This window comes from Chiloscyllium punctatum, chromosome 26, assembly GCF_047496795.1.
Source record: "Chiloscyllium punctatum isolate Juve2018m chromosome 26, sChiPun1.3, whole genome shotgun sequence".
Classification (NCBI taxonomy): domain Eukaryota; kingdom Metazoa; phylum Chordata; class Chondrichthyes; order Orectolobiformes; family Hemiscylliidae; genus Chiloscyllium; species Chiloscyllium punctatum.
In genome coordinates, this window is record NC_092764.1 from 54928484 (window position 1) to 54951621 (window position 23138).

General features: G+C 39.9%; 1 protein-coding gene across 3 annotated transcripts in view; it reads left to right on the forward strand.

Moving 5' to 3' along the window:
- ripor1 (RHO family interacting cell polarization regulator 1) overlaps positions 1-23138 on the forward strand; it is a 324487-nt gene that overhangs the window by 168361 nt on the left and 132988 nt on the right. The window contains exon 1 of one of the 3 annotated variants that reach the window (XM_072547437.1): positions 5654-5785. The exons of the other annotated variants lie outside the window; for them this stretch is intronic. The gene's annotated coding sequence lies outside the window, so the exon portion shown is untranslated. Of the gene's footprint in view, positions 1-5653; positions 5786-23138 lie in introns of those variants that run through there. 3 annotated transcript variants of the gene reach the window in all.

Consider the following 23138-nt stretch of genomic DNA (forward strand, 5'->3'; position numbering starts at 1 on the left):
AAGGCACCCCTCAGAATTAGCCCTTTCAGACCCTCCTACATCAGACTGAACCTGACTTACACAACCCTAAAAGGTAATGCTGGTATTTCATAGAGAGCTACTTTAAACTCGAGCACTTTTTAAAAATAGATTTTGCCAAATATAAAATGATCCAAGTTCTGCTAAAATTAAGCAAATGAATGCTGAGAAGTGGTGCATTATCTTTCTGGAACCTGATGTGTCCTTCCTAACCATGACAATCATGAGCTGTGGAGAGGAACTGAAACAAGTTGCTGCTATTGCTTCTGCTCAGATAATAAATGGCTCTTCATGTGCTCAACCCGCAGCCCCATTTAGAAATGCCATAGCATGATGGCACAGTCTGAAAAAGAGGCTGCACTCACCAAATCCCTTTGCAGGGCAGAAATAGATTATTTAGCACACCCCAAATCCAATCCCTGCATTTCTCCATAGCTAATCCACCTAGCCTGAACATCCCTGGACACGTTGGGCAGTTTAGCAAATCTACCCAACCTCCACATCTTTGGATTTTGGGAGGAGACTGAAGCAGTTAGTGGGAACCCACACAGACAGTTAGCCAAGGGTGGAATCAAACCTTATCCCTGGTGCTGTGAGGCAGCAGTGCTAATCACTGATCCCACTCAGTTAACAATGTTTCAGTAATGAGAGAGCAAGCAGCAGAGCTCAATGGATATGATGATTGTCCAATAACTCTTGGCTTCTTGTTACAGGGATGTCAGTCACTGTAGTTGTAAAAGTTGAAGTCCAATAACGGGCAGAATTTTGCATGATTAAATATCGCTTTTAGTAAGCACTTCTATCCCCAAAAGGATGGTGGCTTTCTTCATGCTCCTTAGAGCTGCATCCTCACTGTACATTGCCAGAGCGCACACACCCTGAGGATTCTGCAGTACTGGAGCTGGAAGTGACATAAGTTTTGAACTCTGTTAGCTCTTTCTGTGTTTGGATTGTAAACCAAAGACATGACTTAAAAGCTTAACTGGGCTTGCTGAACTCCTGGCACTGTACCAGGCTGAGGTAGCAGACTCGTGAAGTTAACGTGAGCTAATAGTATTTTACATATTATGCGATGTTGAAATGGTCTGTTTTGCCTCTGAGTATAGAATTGGATTTTGAATTATCTAAAGTACTAATTTGATCACATTTAGGCAAGCTGTACATCTAAATACTTTTGTCAAAAATACAGTTTGATTGTTGTCAGCTAATGTTGCTGCTTGTCTAAATAGACTTCTCAGTTCCTCCAATACCTGAATGAGTATAGCATCTTTCATGAATCCATTCAGATTAAATCCTTGTAAACTTCATTTTCATTCAAGATGGGATTGGGTTTAAAAATATGGCTCTTTTGAAATGCAAGATGCCAGAACGCTGCATTGTAAATGGTATAGGTTTTAACAGGGCCTGTAATCTCATCGCTTGAATTCCATTTCAGTAGTTGCTTTTGGTGAAGTGGCTTGAATATAGCTTTGTCTTTCAGTGTGATAAAATTTCCCTCATTGCTCTATACCCCTCTTGTACCATTGTCTGTGGGCTCAGACTATTATTCAGTCAAGCCAAAATTTGCCAAGTGTTGAACTTCTTCCCCTGTACCCCACCATCCCCACCCCATGCATCCCTTGGATGATGTGTCCAAGATGGCAAACCCTTGGAGTGTAGTTTGAATATTTTCCTCTTAAACTTTTTGTTTTCTTCTCTTTGAAATTTAATTATGTAGGGGATTGTTCCATCCAATCAAATAAGGCTCCGAGTAAGGCCCCGCAACAAGCAATCCTTTAATATTGGCCTCTAATGTTTTGTTGGGGTAAACAGAATTAGCACAAACAGCCAGCCTTTTGGTAATTTTATAACTTAGCACAACTATGACTGTGCAGTGGAAGCCAGCCGACCTTCTAAGATTAGTCCATTCTTTTAAAGTTTCCAGAACTGCGTTGTTCTCTTCCTTCTATTGCAGCGGTTATACTGATGAAATCTGACTGGCAAGCTTTGTGCAGTATTTGTGGAGATGAAAAGCACAAATATTGAAATAAAAGAGAACTAGTTTAGAAGAAACCAGAAATAAGATAGACTTCAGATTTTAATGGTTAAGTTGCTGAGGGATTTTGTTCCCTCTTTACCCTCCCTACCCTTTTGGAGTTGTCCTATCTGATTAATATAAAGCTTGGAAATGCATTTAGCTTTGAGGTGTCAACCGGTTTTGCAGGCAGTATTACCTTTCTTGATATAGTGTAAAGAAAACCTAGGCCGAGAGTATTTTAATTCCAAGAATGACTTTAACTTGAGTCTTTTGTGCTGTGATGCACAACAAAATAAAGCCTAGGTTCACCACAGTTTGCAGGTCCTGGAAATAGTTTACAGAACTTAATGTCTGCTGTAGACCACTGATGCCAACAGACTCCAACCAAATATTCTAAACTGGAATGTGGGCATACTTTAGGATGTTTCTGCTTGTCATCTTGACTGATGTTACCTGATCCACTTGATGCTCTGTGGTTTCAAATTTGCGCTGCAGATGGTGTGTGGTCCTGCACCCTGTGGCACAGAGGATTGAACTTGTCCTTTTTTTTTAACTGAAGGTTACAGATTAGTGGGGTTACAGACTAATGCATTGTAAGAAAAGCATGGACTCTTATTACTTAGCAGAACACTAAAAAAGGAAAAGCCAAAGGATCTGTAGCAGTAGCTTAGTCAGCCTTTCTTTTCATCCAGAAGGTGCAGTCACTGTATTCCATTTTATGACTCCCAGACATTTAAATAACCAATTTTTAAATCTCAAATGCTGGATGTATTAATTGAATGTATTCCAGTGTTCAAAACATACACTGAGGACTGATATCAGCTACAGAGACTCTAATGGAGTAGTGAGGGGTATATAGCATTCTGAATACTCAAGCCTATGTGCACATAATAGTTCCCAACTGTTCATTCTATAATATTTTGTAATTATTAAAGTGAATACTACCTGCTTGTGCAGTGTTTAACTCCAGTGCACACTGCTCTGGAGTGGTGAGTTGTGCGTTGACCCTGTGATTTCCCCAGTGTATGTTGGAGCTCCAAGAGAAATTAATTGTTTCGCTAAAAGGTGCAAGCAAATTCAGAGAAGTAAGTCTTGACACTGTCACTCATTTCTGTGTTCCTGATGATGGGCTTTTGCCCGAAACATCGATTTCACTGCTCCTCGGATGCTGCCTGAACTGCTGTGCTTTTCCAGCACTGTTCTAATCTAGACTCTGGTTTCCAGCATCTGCAGTCATTGATTTTACCACACAGTCACTAATTGGTGTGTATGTCACTATACCCCAAATCGCATCGCGATAATAAGTTAGATATTGATGTTTATGTGAAGTTCACTAGGCATCTTGATTGCAATAAAAATTATACATTCAGTTCAACTGAGAAATGTCGTCTTTCATACAAAGCAGCTTCAGTGATTCAGGGTGTATGGAACTTAAGGAGCACAATGTGGGGGGTTGGGGAGAGAGGAGATTTTCCAACTCTCCTTGTCCATATTCATCCTTGCATGAACATCACCAAATAAACCTCTCTCTAATTTATTACAGGTTTGATCTCGCTATGTTTGTCTAGATATAAACACTGATTAAGACCTAATCCTTTAAAGCCCAAGTCTATTAGCTTGAATTATTGAAGAATTTGATTATATTTCATGCAGCCAGTGACTTTGTAATTAACAGAAGCCACCTTTCCCCTTCATTGATATCAATACTCTATGAAGCCTTGGAAGTGAGGAAGTGTATATAAATGAGTTTTCTTTCTCATGAAATTAAAATGTACATTTTGACTTCAAAATTTGATAGATATCCAAAGTTTAAGTCAGTGTTTGCTTTGCAGAATATAGCAGAATGTTAGATGATACTTTGTCCTTAATATTGCTTAGAGTTATGTTTTGAAGGATTGTAGAAAGAAGAATTCATTGTAAATTTTGTGGTTATACCTGGAGTGGTTTCCTCAAAAGAGATCTTTGAAGGTTGTCTGTGGACGCTGTGGAGATTTTTTTTTATATAAAGGATGCTTTGGAAATCTCTGAGAAATGAAAGGACTGGTGACAACAATCGCTTTGCTGAAGACTCTGCTGGTGCTGATTTGATTAGTGACTAACTTGGAAAGATTTTGGTTTTATCTGGTTCTGTTCCAGAGAAGCTTGAGTGCCAACAGACTTGGACGAACACTTACTAAGAACCCACTGCCCGTTTTGAAAATAAAACCCTCTTCGTCATTTAAAGTGAAACGATTTCGTTCTTTTGAAAGAGTAGTTTAAAAGACATCTCAAGTGTATTTCCTGACCAAGACTTTAAGAGACAACTGTACATGATGAGTGGCTTGACCACATATGCCAGAACGTCGGAGCAATAGAGCAGAGAACATTCTCCACTCTACCCCTTTGCCTTTAAAAATAACGCACTGGCCAAAGTGCTTTCTTTTCCCAAAAGCCAATTCCCTTGCAAAGAAATTGTCTGTGTTTTTGAGATATTTGGTGATAAGCATTTTGGCTTTTATATTGCTGACCATGTGCTTTAACCAATTATTACATCCTTGTTGAATAAATTACTGTTTTAATAAACCCATAATTGTATTTGTTATGAAACCTGGTTGATAAATCCAATTATTTGCAGTCTGATATAGTTAAGATGTTTACTTGACCATCCTAGTAACTGGGAAAACTATTTTAATTTTGTGTTGCAGTCTGGAGCAGTCTGACTAGAGCAACTGTGCACTCTTCCAACCTTGGTCATAACCAGCGATAACCCTATACTGTAATTTGTATTCTGTATTTAAACATGTCACTGGTCCTGCTTCTCTGTTGTTCTGAACTAAAGTGGCCCGTTATAAAAGTTTGTGTGTATGTCTGAAGGTCATATATAAGAGTCTGAAGTATTATTCGACCCATTGGGAATCCTAGTGACTCAGTAATTCCACCTTGGTACAGTTGGCTCACATTTAAGTAAAAGCATTAATCAGTGTTTCATATGACTAATGGTTCAACCAATACTGGTTTAAAATGACTCAATATAAAGGCATTCATGTCCAAGTGAAATGATCCGGAGATTCTGAAGTAGAAATGGGATTTGTGCAAGATAGTTATGTAGTTGAGTGATGGAGTCCTGGAGGATGGTCTTTAATAGTGGAGACTTTCTCTCTGGATCATTGGTTTCCATCAGTATTGTATAATTGGTCAGGAAATGAAGAATGACCAATGAAAATAAAAGGCCTGTAATTAAACCCTGTGAACCCTAAAATTATGATAATACATGAGTATTATACATGACACTAATTGCAAAAGGAGAGCCTGCAAATATAAAAAGTGGATTTCATTTGTTTCCCTTCATCCATTTCATTCCTATTTGTCTTCGCAGATCCACTCCTGAAATAACAGTAAACTCATTACTTCCGAAGAGGTCCTCCTTCACATTGTCAGGAAGGATTCTTTTGGCCTAAAATTTTGAGGAGCTTGTAGTGTTTTGTTGGGTATATAGCAGTTTCACTTAAATCATCTTGAAACCTGACTTCTAATAGGGTGGTGCTGTATTGCTCACTGCCTGTGTGTTCTTTATACAATAAAACTATATTTCAGGAATGATTAGGAGCAACAGGAAATGCATGATGTCAGTGTGGGAGGGATCCTTAAAGCTCCAAGGCTTGAGCTTCATTCCCGTTTTTATCTGGTGGACAAAGAACACACAAACTGGAACTGAATGATGTTGACTTAATTGTTGAAACTTTTCAACTTTCAGCTTTTGTGGAGTTGAAGGTAAATGTTCCATTCATTGAATTTTACATTTAATGTGGCTGGTTGATTACAATTGAATGAATAGAGAAGAGCTGAGTAAATGTGGTCACAGCCTCTGTGATATAATGTTGATGAAAGATAAAGTTCTCTTTGGCAGCCTGGCTTAAGCTCTGGTTCCTTCCTGCAGAGTTCAGTGTATCTGATAATGTTGTGACTACTACAGCCCTTCAGGCTATGCTATGCCGTGCCATACCTCTTCCTATACTCCCGGAACTGCTTTAATGCTTTTCTTACCTGTACCTAAATGTTGCCACCTGTGTCATTAGCCTCCTAAATACTATTTCCTTTTCTGAAACCAAAAATGCTTTTCAAACCTATTGAATTTGTGAACCTGTGAACACTCTGGAATTTTAACTAGGTTTTAAATGTTTTCCGTAAAAATATTCTGTTGTGTTGAAAGATTAAGTTGATTAATCACTTTATTGAGAAGTGGAATCTTTGAGAAACTATGCTCCCCTAGTATTGGATCACAAAAGCAAATTCATGTAGTTAAGTAGGGTTTCACTGTTTATTACATGGGCTCTTGTGAAATAATTGTGTGTGTGTGTGTGTGTATATATAGTAGGTAATTTGTGGACCTAAATCAAGTGGCTTAACATTCAGATTTTTTAAAAAATTAGTATTCGTTCATCCTCTCTTGTTTGGGAAACTGGTCTAAGCTGATTTCTTTTGTACATTTAGTTATAAAGTAGCCACTATTTCTGTATGAACTTTGCCCGTGAATGTCAACTGTCTCTTTTGCCACAGGGGCATTACGACTGAGACCAAGACTGACAGTCCTCACAGATTTTCACTTGGGTCTGTTTTTTGGTCAGCAAGAAGTGTACAATCTGGTCATGTTTAAAATTTCTTTTTCTCTTTCCCTTAACAAAAATTGCATAAACCAGTCTGTTGTGTTCTGGCTGCTAGTTCAGTGTAAACCGAGCAAAGTAACCTGCCTAAATAGTGTACTTCAGTCATGGTGTTCAAGGGGCGTTCATTCCACTCTCTAGACCAGAAAGATTGGTTTTACCAAATCCGAATACAATCCTTAGTCAGAGGCTGTCTTAAAGGCCACGTTTGCATATCGAAGGGTGATATTAAGACATAGTTTTATTGCCCAGTAAATCTCACAAGTGACCATTCTTCATAAATGATCCAGTATTGGAAAACTGTTCCAATCAAACCAATCTCTTCCTTTCACCTAATGTCCACTTACTTGCACTTTAGGGAGAAAAGCTGTGCACCATTTTGAAGTATGAAATCTTGCCAGCTTCTCCCTCCCATTCACTGTACTTCTAGTAACTTCATGATGAGCTCCTTGGATTTACTACGCAGGGCTGAAAAATGTGTCGCTGGAAAAGCGCAGCAGGTCAGGCAGCATCCATGGAGCAGGAGAATCGATGTTTTGTGCCTAAGCGTCGATTCTCCTGCTCCTTGGATGCTGTCTGACCTGCTGTGCTTTTCCAGCAAAACATTTTTCAGCTCTGATCTCCATCTGCAGTCCTCACTTTCTCCTTGTTGATTTACTACGCAGGGTTGAGAATCTGATGGTGGGATAATGTCTGGGTCCTGAACCTGCAATGTGTCATCCATGTGGCACTATCTTGATCCAGTAATATCTTAAATGAGCTGAAGGTGATTTTGGTACCCAGTTAGTCGTGCTGAGTGCAACCAGTTGATTACTCGGCTAGGAACTGGCAATTTCTATCTTGGTCCATCTGGAGGCAGAAGGTTTATTGGAATACTCTTAGTTCCCTGCCTGAAAAGCACCAAAAGCAAAGGCAGATGACAGACATGATGAGGTTTACTGTTACTTTGCCGAAGAGAGTAGGCAGCATCCCAGATGTTCAGTGCCCTCCCCAACTTGAGCCTGGCGCCACCAGACTATAAGAGATTCATTGAATTAGCAGTCAAAACTCTGACCTGCCCCTCCCTAGACTGTTAACAGATTCACCTTAATAAACCAATAAATGGAGGTGAATGGATTCCTTGCTTTGACATTTGTTTGAAATCACAATGTATCCTGAAGAGTTGGAATTCAGAAATGCCATCCGTGATTCTTTAACCTCATCCACGCTTTATCCCAATCCCTCCAGCATTTGAAAGCCCAGTGCCAAGTTTCAGGTTAGATTTCTGATCACACCTTTTACTATATGGTATTCTGTTCCCTCATTCTAATCTGAAGCTGTTGTAATTCTGCAATGCCTGAAGACCATAAAACCAAAGACCCAAACAGGCCATTCGCTCCATCAAATCTGCTCTGCTATTTCAGTGAAATCTGATAATCCTCAATTCCATTACCACTTTATTCCCATAACCTTTGGTTCCCTTTCTAATTTTAAAAAAGTCTCTAAATTTACCTTGAATGTACTTAACAACCCAGCCTTCTGTCCTGACCAGGAGAACCAATAGAGGAATTTGCATTGCTCTGTTTACAGTGATCATTCAAGGCAAATTGGTGCCTTGATGTTTCAGCTGTTCAACAGTGTGGAAAATCTATAATAATTGCTATTTGATTTCATTTTATTCCCAAATGCCACCAATATATCAGTTTCATGAGTGGACAGTATGCTTTGGCATATTCTAACAGTTGCTCTGAAATGTATGTTTTTAAAATTCCATTGTTTTTAAAATGAAATTCCTTTGGTGATCAAGTGCTGTTTCTTTGTGACTATTTTGAAATAGTCAAAATCAATGTTTATTTAGTCCATGGTTGAAGAGAGATTAGGTCACTTTTAAACCAGTACAATTTAGTAATATAGTATATGCTTTCAAGATTTATTGCTGGATATCCTGGTTTTATTATTTGTAAAAAGCTGGGAAGTAATTGCTAAGTGAGGGTAAATCCTGAGTTGTTATCATTTGCTGCACTGTAGTCGTATACAAGTACCAATATATCAGTGCAGCCACCAGTAAGAAATACAATTAAAGTTCCAGCATTTTGAGTCTAAAGTCAGATTGTTTCTAATGATAGGGTCAGAAGATATGACTTAATCCCTATGTGTTTGTTTAACATAGAAGAAATATTTAAATTAATAATGAATTGAAAATGCTTACTGTTCAGTGGGCAAGTTTGAAGTACAGTGGTGTACGTCTCTTGCACTGAAGCTCAACTCTGAAGATTACTTTTGGGGAAGGGATGTTTGGATCACTTGTGTGCAGCCTCATTTCTCTGTCTTTCCTGCGGCCTCCCACTCCCAGTTGGACAAAGTATCTCAATTCTTATCTCTCATTACTTTTGACTAAAGCTTACTGTTTTACTGAGTGCTATTTTATTCTTTCTGTGTCCTGCCTGTTTATATGTTCTTTGTCTGAAGAATAATGAGCTGTTTGCTAACTTCTTTGTCATCTTGAGGCCACATTGTTTCCTTCAGTGAAACAGGGATCCCTTTGTTCTCCTCCCTGTTGGCTGCACTTGAATAGATACCAATAAACATAGAGGAGATTATTCACAATGGTATATTTCTCGTGTCCTCAGAGAGTTTGTGTTTTTGGGGCTAATCCAGACTGCAAATTTATTTTTGGCCCCCTCCATCTGTAACCAGTGGATCAGGTGAAATACATAATGGTTCATTCTTTCAACAGTGCCACTACAATACCTCTATGAGCATAACCTCAAATTGACTTTCCAGAGACTAGGGTGCATGAGACCTAGATGTCCTTAGTTAAATTTGACTTGCTTAGTGACTTTTAAACACGAGTCTTAAAGTGATCATTTGTGTACGTGCACATCAGCGAAAGCTATTAATATTAACCTCACCATCTATTGCTTATGAATGATGAAAACAAACTGAAGTAGGTAGCAGGTTTGTTGCAGCAACATCAATGATTGTAGCGCATTACTAAAATAATAAAACATGTTAAGCATTTAGCAGCAGACTTAAAAACAAAATTTGCCACCAGGTTGCATGAGCTATTAGTGGAGATGATCCAAAGCTTAATCTAAGATTATTGAGGAAAGAGAAGTAAAGAGGGAGATGGGTTGTACAAAGCACGCTTACAGGAGTAAAGGCTGATACATTTCCCGAAGCTGGAGGCCTGCATCCTAGAAGGTCATCCACTGACAGTGGATGCATTGGTTATAGACTTCCAAAATTCCCAATTCTCATTGAAATGTAACATTAACATTCAAAAAGAGAGATACAGAGAGCAGGGAAAAAGTAGGCCCAGTAGCTTATGAAGGAAGTAATAGTAGGGCATTTACTAAACCATAATACCATCAGGCAGAGTGAACACAACATTTTGAGAAAAGGAACGTGTTTGACAAACATCTTTGCAGTTCTTTGAAGAGGTAACCAGCAGGGTGAATAGTGGGGTAGCATTAGGTGCAGTGCATTTAAAACCATTCGGTAAGGAGTCTCAAATATTAAGATAAGAGCTCGTGATTAACGTGGATACTGGATTGGCTCACCCACAGTGGGCAGAGCCGAATTAATTTTGGATGAGCAAACTGTAACTAGCAGAGAGCCAAAGATCAGTGCTGGGGTCTCAACTGCTTACAATCTATATTATTGATTTGAATCAAAAAAGAAACAAAATATATTAACAAGTAAGTTGGTAGGAAAGTGAGGAGGTTGCAAAGAGTCTGTCATAGTGATAAAGATAGGTTACTCCAATTGCCCACTCATTTAACCTGAGTGAAATATGTTGTCCACCTTGGTAAGAAGAATAGAAAAGTAAAATATTTAAATTGAAAAAGATTACAGATTGCTTCAGTACAAAATGATCTGGGTATCCACAGCTAGGAAACACAATCGACATGTAGGTATAATGAGCAATATGGAACATGCATTGAATGTTGCTTTTTATTGCAAGGGAGTTGGATAAAAATAGGGGGACCTTTTTTACGACTGTACCAGGGGTTGACAAGATCACGCCTGGAGTATTTAGAGCAGTTTTGGCCTTCATATTTAAGGGAGAAAATACCTCCATTAGAGGCAACTCAGAATGGCTCTAGGCTGATTCCAGAATGAAGAAAGTTTGAGCAGGTTAGTATTACATTCAGGAGTTTAGAAGAATAAGGTTATCTTATTGAAAGACAGACTTCTGAGGGGACTTAATATGGTAGATATCGAGAGTATTTTTTTTCCCTTTGAATCTAAAGTACGTTGTTGCCCCTTAAGGTAGAGACGGAGAATTTCTTTTTGGAGGGTCATGAGCCTTTGGAATTTTGTACGTCAGTGCACTGGAAGCTGAGTCATTGAATGTATTCAAGGCAGAGACAAGTATTTCCAGAAAATAAAGGATGTATCCTGTCGGTATCAGTAGCATTTCCGTCACCATTTCCTGCAGGCACCACTGGCCAACCTCCCATAGCAGGTTTTTATTGATAGCTCTGCATTTGATGCTCAGGATTTTATGTAAGCAGTGCTGATGAATGCCTTTTAGCTGACAGGACAACTTTGCTACGTTTTATTTCTTGCTGCTGTAGTTTGTGGTTAATGCTATGGTTAACTGGGGAGTTACATTTTTGCTCTAGTCTCACTACTTCATGAGTCCCAACATAAAAACACCACTTCCAGTCACCAAGATGACTAAGTAACTACTTTATCTCTATCAGGTTTTAAACAATAAAATCCAACAGCGCAATTATGGGTTTCCTGTCTAAGTAAAACTTTTTGGATAATAAGGTGAATAAAGATATCACAATTTGGGGTTAATGTACAGTCAAGAATATGGAAGTATAAATGTGTCTCTCATAAATATCCCCAACATACATACATACATACACACGCGCGCACACCCCACACACACACACACACACACACACACACACACACACACACACACACACAAATGCCTTCTGCACAAAAAGAGAAAAAGTGAAGTGGGTTTTTCTGCTGGGGTTAACTATTTGAAAAAGAACACTTTGGCCTATGGGTTATTCTTGATGGGGGTGTCGGGGAGAAAGGTTGGAACATGAGATGTTCCAGAGACTGTTATGGTATGTGTGGTCGAGTTATTGATCATATTTGTCTCTGAAGCCTTGCAGACACCACTTGTTCATGAAATACAATGTAGAGGAGACTAAATGCAGACTGGGTGACTGGCTTGCAGACCGTCCCTGTTTTTCTGTAAGAATGACCCTGATCTAACCACCATTTCAATACACCACCTTGCTTTCATAGGCTTGTTTCAGTTTTCCAGTCAAGCCTAACACAAATAGAAAGAAACCCTTCTGTTTCCGGTTTAGATACTTTATAGGGTTCTGAACTCAGCATGGAGTTCAACAGCTTCAGACCATGAACATTGTCCTCAATTTTGATTTCTCTCTTACCCCACCTCTTTTTAAAAAAATACCCACCACCCTCACTGTCTTGTTTGCACAAACATTAATTCTGCTATTAACACCTACCATTTATACCTACTCTTCATTTATAGCTCTTCCTGCCTGCCATAAACACCCTCTTTCATCTTTTTGTTCATGGGCACCCTTACCATCTGTTACATTTTCTTGTCCCCCATTTTCTACGACATTTTTCTCAGCCCCTTTGGGTGTCCTGAAGAAGAATTGATTGGGTCTCTGTTGTTCTGATTCTTTCAACATAGATGCTGAGTTTCTCCGGTGTTTTGTTTTATTTCAGGTATCAAGCATCTTCAGTACTTTGCTTTCATTTTAAGTCAGTTGAGATGTTCTTTCAATTATATTACAAGTTCGCAAGAATAAATCGGTTTTATCCTGAACTCCACAGAGGGGTTTTTCCCCCCCAGGAATGGGAGAGATGAGCTGGGAAGATAATTCCTAGCAAGCTTGCCTCCAAATTGATTGTGGAGTGGGAGACAATTAATGTTTCAATCCAAAGACTCTTCTTTTGAACTAACTCTGTTTCTTTTTGCACACATACTGCCAGACCTGCTAAGCTCTTCCAGCATTTTCTGTTTTTATTTTTGATTTCCAGCATCCACGTTTGCTTTAATTGTTTGCATTTTGTTTTTATTTCCTTTAATTCGTCTGGTTCTTAGACTTCCTTTTAACTGAACCAGATGCCAACAATAACTTTTCCAAGCCAGTCACTATTCAAACAAAACATCCCCAGCAGTGACTACAGAAAAGTAAGCCCTATCCCCAGCTGTGAGACTTATAGGAAGCCTCCTTTTAAAAAAGGGACTCGATGCCACTGTGATCCTTCAATTACCTCTTCAAGAGATATGTTCACCAAACCTACAATGAACAATTTTTTCCACAATCATGCAAAACTTAAATCCTCCAAGCAATTTAACACTACTGTAGACATGTAGAACCATTGTTTTAGATTAGGTTAGATTCCCTACAGTATGGAAACAGACCCTTTGGCCCAACAAGTCCACACCGACTCTAAAAAGAGCAATGTTGAAGGAGTCTGCAATGCCCATTCTGGTTTTGATGCAGCAGCTGATGTCTCCTGATGTAAAACTTTGAAGATGTTAAGATACTGCCCTGGGTTGCCCTACTTTTCTCTGATCTACCAGAGTGTGGCTGCTGATGGGTGATAGTAAAATCCACCTTTAAATTGGGCAAGTTCTTAACAGGAGGCTTTTGATACCCCCATGTCAATGATGTATGTGAGTGTAAACATTTCCCGCAACATAATCTACCATACCAGTTGTTCACGAGAGATATTGTCTACTTCCAATCTGTTGAGGAGCATTGTGCTGAAGACCTTGCCACATACTGACAGTGGCGCTATGCCCCTGCAGTTGTAGTTGCTAAAATTGCATTTTTTTCTGATTGACTCCTAACTATTACCTTGCTTTTGCAGCTGACTGTCATTTTACTCTTCTAATAAACAGATTAAACCAAATTAAAATAAGGTCAGAAGTCACATGTCACCAGGTGAAAGTCCAACAGGTTTATTTGAAATCGCAAGGTTGTGACTTGTGTGACTTCTGACCCTGTCCACTCCAGTCCAACACTTAGAGTCATAGAGATGTACAGCATGGAAACAGACCCTTCGGTCCAACCTGTTCATGCCGACCAGAGATCTCAACCCAATCTAGTGCCACCTGTCAGCATCTGGCCCAAAACCTTTCCTATTCATATATCCATCCAAATGCCTCTTAAATCTTGCAATTGTACCAGCCTCCACCACATCCTCTGGCAGCTCATTCCATACGCGTACCACCCTCTGCGTGAAAACATTGCCCTTTAGGTCTCTTTTATATCTTTCCCCTCTCATCCTAAACCTATGCCCTCTAGTTCTGGACTCCCTGACCCCAAGGAAAAGACTTTGCCTATTTATCCTATCCATGCCCCTTATAATTTTGTAAACCTCTATAAGGTCACCCCTCAGCCTCCGATGCTCCTGGGAAAACAGCCCCAGCCTCTCCCTGTAGCTCAGATTATCCAACCCTGGCAACAGCCTTGTAAATCTTTTCTGAACCCTTTCAACTTTCACAACATCTTTCCAAACCTCCACATGATGTTAAAATAGTAACAGCTCTTTATAGGGGGTAAAAATTCCTTTCTTTGTCAGCTTGACAATTAGTCTTTATCTTCAGTCATGTGGGTATCCTGTACCATCCATGTCTTAGTGAACAGATCACAGGCTCATGTTGCAAAGGTACTCTTGCCATGTTTCATTAATTCTGCTGGTATCTGATTGATCCCAGGTGCCTTGGTGTTCTTTGTGTTTTTGTCAGTTCGTTGGACCTGGATTCAACCAAACAGCAGCAGAGTGATTTGAAAGCTTATGCTTTGAGTTGTCTAAAGACAGACTCTGGCAGTTACTTCAGTGTGAAGTTACCCCCAAGCATGGGTTTGTACATCAGGAATAAAAACAAATTGCTGGAGAAACTCAGCAGGCCTAGCAACATCTATGGAGAGAAAGACAGAATCAACATTTCGGGTCCAATTCTTCAGAACTGCTATGAAGGAGGGTCACTGGGCCAAAGTTCTGACTCTGCTTTGACAGATGCTGCCAGTCCTGCTGAGGTTCTCCAGCTTTTCTGTTCTTGTTTCATATTTCGAGCACCCACAGTTCTTTATTTTTGTTTTGTGTACAACAGCCCCTGCTGAAAATTGTTCCTGGTGTCACTCATCTATCACGGATGTTTACTCTTGCCTTACGCAAAACAGGAATAACTACACTAAATGCTCAAAGGGAGCTGATGGATTTGGTTATCTTTGTTTATCATGCTAGACACAGTGTTGGTTGTTTTGATCGTGAGTGCGTTCTATCAGCGTAGACTTGAAAGCTAAGTTTAGGGCCTTGAATAATGGACTTATTTAGTCATCCTGGCAGTGAGCCAGTCAAATTGATATAAAATAAAACTTGGAAAATGTAACATCAGCTGTACATTTAAACACAAAGACGATCATGACTTTTTCTAGGCTCCCTTTCTACAGAGTATAAATCATCCAAAATTCTTGTGTGTGTATTACTGGATATAAAGGTGAAGGCTTATGACAGTCTGTGTGTGTGTGTGTGTGTATATAATATATATATATATATTATCCTCACTGCTTTACTGACCAGATTAGGTCATCAATAGCCATAATTTCCAAACAACCGGCAGAATCTTGTTTGTTGAAGGAGTGGTGGGCGATGTTTCTAATAGATGAATGTGCTTTTCCGGCGATTGCCTCTTGAATGCTGAAATTTATTTAGTTTATAATTGCTTGGGAATTTTTGGTATATTGGACAACTGCTTCCAAATGGCTGAGTTGTGTCTGCTGCAGTCATATCTCTGAAACTGCCCTAATTCAAATAGAATTCTTACCTGTGCAGTTGTTTTCAAGTTAATGTTTGCCACTTGATTGTAGTGTTGCTGTCTGTTCAGTTGGCAGGACATACTGTGTGCAGTAACCAACCTACATTTATGGTGGAAGGCATTAGTGTTTTAGCTGCTTGGCTTGTTGATAGCCCATGTTTGCAGCCTTTGACAGTTCTGACAGCCTCATATTTAAGATCTCAGATAATGAGACTGAAGCAGCACTTTTTCATTTTTGAATGTGTGTTTAGAAGCTACAATTGCTCCCTGATGGTTCCTATGTTGCTGTGCCACTGTTTTGCCCAAGGGATGGTAATGTTGATTGCAAGGCTCCAGATGAAATGTTGATTGTGGGGAGGCTCAGCCATGCCCTGTGGTATTTCAGTGTGAATTATTTGAGTATTTTGTGTGAACGTTGATTTTCATGGATATTTTTCCTATCTTAGTCATAGCGTTATACAACTTGGAAACAGATCTTTTTGGTCCAACTTGTCCATGCTGACCAGATATCCTAATCTAATCTAGTCCCATTTGCCAGTATTTGGCTCATATCCCTCCTTACCTTTCCTATTCATATGCCCATGTGGATGCCTTTTAAATGTTGTAATTGTATCATGTCTCCACCATTTCTCTGGCAGATAGTTCCATACATGCACCACCCTCTGTGTGAACAAGTTACCCCTTAGGTTCCTTTCCCTTTCCCTTCTCACCTTAAACCTATGCCGTCTAGTTCTGGACTCTCCCACCCAAGGGAAAAGACGTTGTCTATTTACCCTATCTATGCCCCTCATGATTTTATAAACCTCTGTGAGGTCACCCCTCAGCCTCCGCCGCTCCAGGGAAAATAGCCCCAGCCTATTCAGCCTCTCACTATACTCAAATCCTCCAACCCTGGCAACATTCTTGTAAACCTTTTCTGAACCCTTGCAAGTTTTATAACATCCTTCCTTTAACAGGGAGATCCAGAACTGAACGTGGTATTCTAAAACTGGTCTCACCAATCTTCAGTGCATCCGCAACATGATGTCCCAACTCCTATACTCAAAGCACTGACCAATAAAGATAAACGTACCAAACGTGTTCTTCATCACCCTGGTTACCTGTGATTCTACTTTGAAGGGACCAAGGTTTCTTTGTTCAGCAACACTTCCTTGAGCCTTACCATTAAGTGTATAAGTCTTGTCATGTTTTGCCTTTCCAAAATGCAGCACTTCCTATCAGAAGGATGTTGTGAAACTTGAAAGGGTTCAGAATAGATTTACAAGCATGTTGACAGGGTTGCAGGATTTGAGCTATAGGGAGAGGCTGCATAGACTGGGACTGTTTTCCCTGGAGCGTCGAAGGCTGAGGGGCGACCTTTATAGAGGTTTATGAAATCATGAGGGACATGGATAGGGTAAATAGACAAGCTCTTTTCCTGGGGGTGGGAGAGTCCAGAACTAGAGGGCATAGGTTTAGGGTAAGAGGGGAAAGATGTCAAAGTGACCTAAGGGGAAATCTTTTCACATAGAGGGTGGTGTGTGTATGGAATGAGCTACCAGAGGAAGTGGTGGAGGCTGGTTCAGTTGCAGTGTTTAAAAGGCTCTGGATGGGTATATGAATAGAAAGGGTATGGAGAGGTATAGGCCAAATGCTGGGAAACGGGACTAGATTAGGTTAGGATATCTGGTCAGCATGAACAAGTTGGACCAAAGGGCTGTTTCTGTGCTGTACATCTTTATGACCTCACATTTATGTAAATTAAACTCCATCTGCCACTCCTTGGCCCATCTGATGAAGATCCCATTGTACTCTGAGGTAATTTTCTTCGTTGTCCACTACACCTCCAATTTTGGTGTCATCTGAAAACTTACTAACTATACCTCCTATGTTCACATCCAAATCTTTTTATATAAGTGGACCCAGCACTGATCCTTGTGGCGCAGCACTGGTCACAGGCCTCCAGGCTGAGAAACAATCCTATACCATCACCCTCTGAATCCTACCTTCAAGTCAATTTTCTATCCAATTGGCTAGCTCTCCCTGGATTCCATGTAATCTAATCTCGCTAATCAGTCTACTATGCAGAACCTTGCCGAACACCTTGCTGAAGTCCATATAGGCAAAGTCTACTGCTCTGCCTTCTTCAATAGTGTTTGTCACATCATCAAAAAAAATATCAAATCAAATTAGTGAGATAAGATTTCCCACACACATGGGCTATGTTGAACGATCATTAATCAGCCCTTGCCTTTCCAAGTTCATGTAAATCCTGTCCCTCAGAGTCTCCTCCAGCTACTGATGGCAGGCTACCCGTCTCTAGTTCCCTGGCTTTTCCTTACAGCCTTTCTGAAGTGATGGCATCACATTAGCCAATTTCCAGTCTTCTGGGACCCCAACTGTGGCTATTGATGATGTAAATATCCCAGCAATCTCTTCCCTAGCTTTCCACAATGTTCTGCAATACACCTGATCAGGTCCCAGGGCTTTATCTACCTTTGTGTTTTAAGACATCCAACATCTCTTTTGTAACATGGACACTTTTCAAGATATCACTATTTATTTCCCCAAGTTCTCTACTTTTCATATCCTTCTCCAAGTAAATACTGACTCGAAATACTCATTGATTTCCTGTGGTTCCACATGTAGATGGCCTTGTTGATTTTTAGTGGGCCCTATTCTCTCTCTCTAGTTTTTTGCACTGAATGTATTTGTGGAATCTCTTTGACAAATACTGTTAAGGAGATTCCAGAGATATCTCATCATCTCTTTTTTTGCCCTTCTGATTTCCTTCTTGCATATGCTCCTACTGCCCTTGTACTCCTCTAGGGATTTACTTGATCCCAGCTGTCTATACCTGACATATGCCTCCTCCTTTTTCTTGAACAGAGCCTCAATGTCTCTGGTCATCCAGCAGCCCTTACACCTACCAGCCTTGCCTAATGCACGAACATGAACGTACTGTCTCCAAACTCTTGTTATCTTATTTGTGAAGGCCTCCCAGTATCCAACTGTCCCGTTACCTGTGGATAGCCTCCCCAATCAACTTTTGAAAGTTCTTGCCTAATTCTTCAAAATTGTATCTGAAAGAACTGTGGATGCTATAAATCAGAAACAAAAACAGAAGTTGCTGGAAAAGCTCAGCAGATCTGGCAGCATCTGTGAAGAGAAATCAAAGTTAATGTTTCGGGACTAGTGACCCTTCCTCAGAACTAAACTTTAACTTTTAGATCAGATCTATCCTTCTCCATAACTTTTTTGTTTCCTGTTGACAGATATTCACCTCCGACTTCTCAGAACAGGTTTATGCCATTTACCTTTGTGTTAAATGTGGTGAGATGAACACTGTTCAGCTTTCCAGTGTGAACATTGTATCTTGTTGAAGTATCTTGCTTTTGGTACAGAGGTTAATTTTCGTCAAGTCTAATTGAATTAATTCTGTATGTAAAATTCCAGGAGTAAGACTGTTTATAGTACTGAAGTAAACTTATAGTATGTTTACACATGGACATGTTTTATATATTACTGCTGCACTGGCTGTCACTGTTCAATGCGGTTAGTTAATGTCATGCAGAAGTTTGAGTAAACACTAGTATCTGGCCCTGGAGCCTCTTTATTCAGCCCAGTGTGTAATATTGTCAGTAGAGCCTGGAGATCTGTGGAAGAAGCCTGATTGGGACTGTACTGAAACATAGTTTGCTTGAAGTTAGGTTCTAAGTGACTTGTTCATGATGTTTTAAATGAACAGTTATTTTGACTGTTCGATTGACTCATTTAAAGGAGGTATGGTAGCAGAGTATTGAGCAAATGGGACGTTGTCTTTCTGTGGGAACAGTTACTCTGCAGTGGTTAGCCCTGCTAGCATTTTGAATTGTATTTCTCTCCTTTGTCCCTTCACACATTTGAAATTTGAATGGTCTATCTCCGCTTTATATCTGTTGGATAATTTTGTTTTCGGAGTGGGATGAGGCCAGAGGAAGTCCTTCTTTTCCAGGAAGCAAAGAGTAGAAGAAAATTTACTTTGTAGCTTCTACATTGTGCTTTTTGCAACCCAAGGCACTTTACAAGCAGTGAAGTATTGAAGTGCGGTCGTCTGTGTCGGAAACATGACAGTGAGATTAGGAATAGCAAGATCCCAAAATAGTTAGGAAATAAAGATAAGATCATCCTTTATGTTAGATGATGGATAAATACTGAATTCTTCAACTTTTGTTCAAATAGTGTCATGAGTTTCTTTTACATCTACTTGAGAAGACAAACAGGGCCTCAGTGAAATGTCTCTTCAGAAAGATGGCATCCAATCAGACTGTATTCCCTCAGTATACACAAACGTACAAATTAGGAGCAGGCCACTTGGCCTTTTGGGCCTGCTCCACCACTTAATAAGATGATGGCTGATCTGAATACTCCACATTCCCGCCTAACCCAATGAACCTTTCGCCTCCTGGCTTATCAAGAATCTATTTACCTCTGCCTGAAAAACATGCAAAGACTTTGTTTCCACTTTCTTTTTGAGGAATCGAACTCTCAACCCTCTAAGAAAAATGCTGGCCCGGTGGTGTTATCAGCACATTTTGTAAATGGAGTTAGAGCTGAATTAAGCCACACAGTTGAGTGTATGTGGAGTATAGTAAAGGGCTGTCCTGATATACAGCTATTTCTGAGATGTTACTTATATCCACTGTAGTGAAGACTTACATTGAATAGCAGTTCAGTTCATCAGACATCCACTAATTTTTCATTATTATTTCCCCAGACTCACTTCTATAAGATTAACATTTACTTTGTTTACTCTTTTTTAAAAAATCCACAGGAATTTTCATTCTGTTTTAATATTTCTAGCTAACTTCCCCTCTCACTTTGATTCATTCCTTCTTATTAATTTTTCAGTCAATCTTTGTTTTTTAATATTCTGTCCCGTCTACTTCAATACTTGACTGGAGTGCCAGCCTACATAAGTGTGCTCAAGTTTCCAGAGTGGGACTTGAACCTGGAAATTTCTGCTACTGACTGAACCATGGCTGACATCTGAAGTGCAGTGTTGTGAAATGTGTTCTTAAAGAATCGAAAACATCCTGTCTCCCCTCAGCCTGCAACCCTTTTCTTGAATTTGTACAGGTAGGTGGGCTGAAGATGCTGCGGGGCAGCTACATGTTTCGCCTTCCTTCACTGATGTGCCTCTGTGCCCCGTTCAGTGTGCTCCATGGATTAGTTGCATGCCTCTAGGCATGTAAGCATTTTCTGCATTTTGAAACCCTATCTTACCCCCAAGGGTCAAAATAACGTTTCACTCAGTGATGCTCAAATTTCTGCTCATTTAGACTAAATGAATTGTCTGCCTTGTTCTGGGTAAGATCACAAAGCCTGCTGTTGAAATTAAGCATGACCCTTTGATCAGTTTGCCATGGGGTTGGTTCAGGATTCACACCAAGTTTTCTTAATTCTGTGTTCCTTTTCATTCATCTGCCTTTGTAATCTATTTAGCCCTCAAGGCTGTTGTTATTGGAGATGCCATGCCCTTTAAGAGAGTGAGTGATTAAGTAGCATATGCTCCCTGAGCTCTCCAGTGTGCACTGGAGACTGTAAACCCTTGGCTGGAGAGGCAAAGATCAACATAAGTCATTCGGAAAGACTGTCTTATGTTGAACGATGTTCAGTGGTTTGACTGAGACCTAAGCTGTCGTTTCAATGCTGATTCTGATTTATGTAATTTTCTACATTTCTAGTGAATTGCAAACAATTGTTTAAAATTGAATGTGTCACCATGTTTGTGTGACAAACAGCGATGATCTCAGCATGATGTGAGTTTTCATTCATTTATTTGAAATAACCCATCGTGGGTTATAAATATCATCAGATTTACATAACTCTGCTTCTGGGAAAAAAGATGGATATCTTCCACCTATTCTTTGAGGTGCCCAGCCCTTTCCCTTTCCGCATCCCTCCCACCCTTGACCTATTTGAATGGAATATCAAATTCCCAGTGGAAACAAAACAAAGGAATTGTTCAAAATTTCACTGAAGCTAGAAATAATTGGTGGACATAGAAAAAAGGTTGATGTGTGGAGAATTGTAACTTGATATTTCACTCCCTGTTCTTGTGTCCAAAAAAGGTGATGTAGCCATGTATGGACTGTTTGCACTCTGGAGTGCAATCTGTGCTGTGAGAGTTTAACATTTTTTATTGTTCCTCCTGGGCCAAAAGCAGTTTTCTAAAGAAGGTTGGTTTTAATATTGTGTCTTGGCTTCCAACATGCAAAGATATGGGAGAAAAGTAATGTAAGTTTTATTTCCCATTTTCATGAAGTTCACCTGTACCAGATATAATCTAATTCCAAGAAAGACAACAGAGCATTTCCATCCAGGGAAGGGTGTGTACAAATTTATTCTTGTTTACATTTCCAATTGGGCTCCTTAATCCTAACAAGTGCAGATATAAACATGTGGACACATGCCCAGGTTTTGGGCACAGGGTGATACATAATCTGCTGATGTACAGCCTAGTACTTTTGTGACACTCTCCTCGACTCCTACACTTGGGATCGTGGGGTGGGTGTGGTCTAACAAAATGGCCTGAGGACTGATTGGCTTGTGAGTTACCAATATGGGTTAGAACCCAAAATCAAATGACATGTCTTAATTTATACAGCACATTTCATGGTGTGGGATAACATAGAACATGTGATGCCATTCTAAACTACTCCAGAGCACTTTATGATCTGTTAAATACTGAACTGCAGATCATTGTAATACTGACCTTTTTTTTTAGTGATCTTGTTTGAGGGATGAAATGTTGATGGACACCAGACAGAACACCCCTGCTATTGGAATGGGATCTTTTACACCCCCCTGAGAGAGCAGACTAAGGTCCTGATTAATATATTGTCTGCTAGATTGCAATTCGGGTGCTCCCTCAGTGCTTGCTTAAGAGTTCGCTAGCTCTGGAATGAGATTTGACCCATTACCTCCGAAAGAAGAATGTTAGCTTATAATATCAGCAAGTTTCAGCCCTTCATGAAGGGCTAGGTAGGGTGGTTGCAGACTGGACCTATCCCCATGCTGTGCAATCTAAAACCAGGGAACACAGAAAAACTCGCAGGTCTGAGACAAGGACTTGTTTCACTGAGGGTGGGGAATCTTTGGAATACTGTACACTAGAGATCTGAGGACGCTCAGTCCTTAAGTAATTTGAAATCAGAAATTAGTAAATTTAAAGCTATCTGTTGACTTCAAGGGATATGGGAATGGCATGGAAATATGGTGTTGACCAAGATGATCAGTTTGATCTGCAATGGGGGAGCAGGCTTGAGGAGCTGAATGGTCTTCTGCTCCAATAAGATGGTCAGGATTCTGGAAAATAGGGGTGATGATTGCGATAGAGCAAATATAAAAAGCCTAACTTTTCATCATGTTGAACTTTGTCATTGCAAATAAAGGAAATGGATTAAATATTGTAAATGCTGACAATGGACTTGTTGGTAATTAGATTCTTAGAATCTGATCAAATGTTGGAGCGCAGTATTTGCTGTTGTAAATGAGTTGCTGATCTTTGCACAAACCAAGCCAAATCAAATCAATGGGAATGCTGCAAATGTGAAGATTTCCTAAGAATTGGAGTTGTCAACCTGAGATCAGCAGCTTTACTGAAGAGGTACTCTAGATA